Source organism: Uranotaenia lowii, chromosome 1 (genome assembly GCF_029784155.1).
Source record: "Uranotaenia lowii strain MFRU-FL chromosome 1, ASM2978415v1, whole genome shotgun sequence".
Lineage (NCBI taxonomy): Eukaryota > Metazoa > Arthropoda > Insecta > Diptera > Culicidae > Uranotaenia > Uranotaenia lowii.
This window is the reverse complement of record NC_073691.1, coordinates 60,080,578-60,083,102: the sequence shown is the minus strand read 5'-3', so window position 1 is coordinate 60,083,102 and position 2,525 is coordinate 60,080,578.

Sequence of the window (2,525 nt, the reverse complement as noted above, 5' to 3'; positions counted from 1 at the left end):
AAGTTTTGATCCCAAATTAAGCTCAGAATCCCCGAAAAACGCTTCTAAAGGCCAGAAAATGCGTTTTAAAGTTTTGATCCCAAATTAAGCTCAGAATCCCCGAAAAACGCTTCTAAAGGCCAGAAAATGCATTTTAAAGTTTTGATCCCAAATTAAGCTCAGAATCCCCGAAAAACGCTTTCAAAGGCCAGAAAATGCGTTTTAAAGTTTTGATCCCAAATTAAGCCCAGAATCCCCGAAAAACGCTTCTAAAGGCCAGAAAATGCATTTTAAAGTTTTGATCCCAAATTAAGCTCAGAATCCCCGAAAAACGCTTCTAAAGGCCAGAAAATGCGTTTTAAAGTTTTGATCCCAAATTAAGCTCAGAATCCCCGAAAAACGCTTCTAAAGGCCAGAAAATGCGTTTTAAAGTTTTGATCCCAAATTAAGCTCAGAATCCCCGAAAAACGCTTCTAAAGGCCAGAAAATGCATTTTAAAGTTTTGATCCCAAATTAAGCTCAGAATCCCCGAAAAACGCTTCTAAAGGCCAGAAAATGCGTTTTAAAGTTTTGATCCCAAATTAAGCTCAGAATCCCCGAAAAACGCTTCTAAAGGCCAGAAAATGCATTTTAAAGTTTTGATCCCAAATTAAGCTCAGAATCCCCGAAAAACGCTTTCAAAGGCCAGAAAATGCGTTTTAAAGTTTTGATCCCAAATTAAGCCCAGAATCCCCGAAAAACGCTTCTAAAGGCCAGAAAATGCATTTTAAAGTTTTGATCCCAAATTAAGCTCAGAATCCCCGAAAAACGCTTCTAAAGGCCAGAAAATGCGTTTTAAAGTTTTGATCCCAAATTAAGCTCAGAATCCCCGAAAAACGCTTCTAAAGGCCAGAAAATGCATTTTAAAGTTTTGATCCCAAATTAAGCTCAGAATCCCCGAAAAACGCTTCTAAAGGCCAAAAAATGCATTTTAATGTTTTGATCCCAAATTAAGCTCAGAATCCCCGAAAAACGCTTCTAAAAGCCAGAAAATGCATTTTAAAGTTTTGATCCCAAATTAAGCTCAGAATCCCGAAAAACGCTTCTAAAGGCCAGAAAATGCATTTTAAAGTTTTAATCCCAAATTAAGCTCAGAATCCCCGAAAAACGCTTCTAAAGGCCAAAAAATGCATTTTAAAGTTTTGATCCCAAATTAAGCTCAGAATCCCCGAAAAACGCCTCTAAAGGCCAGAAAATGCATTTTAAAGTTTTGATCCCAAATTAAGCTCAGAATCCCCGAAAAACGCTTCTAAAGGACACAAAATGCATTTTAAAGTTTAAATCCCAAATTAAGCTCAGAATCCCCGAAAAACGCTTCTAAAGGCCAGAAAATGCGTTTTAAAGTTTTGATCCCAAATTAAGCTCAGAATCCCCGAAAAACGCTTCTAAAGGCCAGAAAATGCGTATTAAAGTTTTGATCCCAAATTAAGCTCAGAATCCCCGAAAAACGCTTCTAAAGGCCAGAAAATGCATTTTAAAGTTTTGATCCCAAATTAAGCTCAGAATCCCCGAAAAACGCTTTCAAAGGCCAGAAAATGCGTTTTAAAGTTTTGATCCCAAATTAAGCTCAGAATCCCCGAAAAACGCTTCTAAAGGCCAGAAAATGCATTTTAAAGTTTTGATCCCAAATTAAGCTCAGAATCCCCGAAAAACGCTTCTAAAGGCCAGAAAATGCGTTTTAAAGTTTTGATCCCAAATTAAGCTCAGAATCCCCGAAAAACGCTTCTAAAGGCCAGAAAATGCATTTTAAAGTTTTGATCCCAAATTAAGCTCAGAATCCCCGAAAAACGCTTCTAAAGGCCAGAAAATGCGTTTTAAAGTTTTGATCCCAAATTAAGCCCAGAATCCCCGAAAAACGCTTCTAAAGGCCAGAAAATGCGTTTTAAAGTTTTGATCCCAAATTAAGCTCAGAATCCCCGAAAAACGCTTCTAAAGGCCAGAAAATGCGTTTTACAGTTTTGATCCCAAATTAAGCTCAGAATCCCCGAAAAACGCTTCTAAAGGCCAAAAAATGCATTTTAAAGTTTTGATCCCAAATTAAGCTCAGAATCCCCGAAAAACGCCTCTAAAAGCCAGAAAATGCATTTTAAAGTTTTGATCCCAAATTAAGCTCAGAATCCCCGAAAAACGCTTCTAAAGGCCAGAAAATGCGTTTTAAAGTTTTGATCCCAAATTAAGCTCAGAATCCCCGAAAAACGCTTCTAAAGGCCAGAAAATGCATTTTAAAGTTTTGATCCCAAATTAAGCTCAGAATCCCCGAAAAACGCTTCTAAAGGCCAGAAAATGCGTTTTAAAGTTTTGATCCCAAATTAAGCTCAGAATCCCCGAAAAACGCTTCTAAAGGCCAGAAAATGCGTTTTAAAGTTTTGATCCCAAATTAAGCTCAGAATCCCCGAAAAACGCTTCTAAAGGCCAGAAAATGCGTTTTAAAGTTTTGATCCCAAATTAAGCTCAGAATCCCCGAAAAACGCTTCTAAAGGCCAGAAAATGCATTTTAAAGTTTTGAT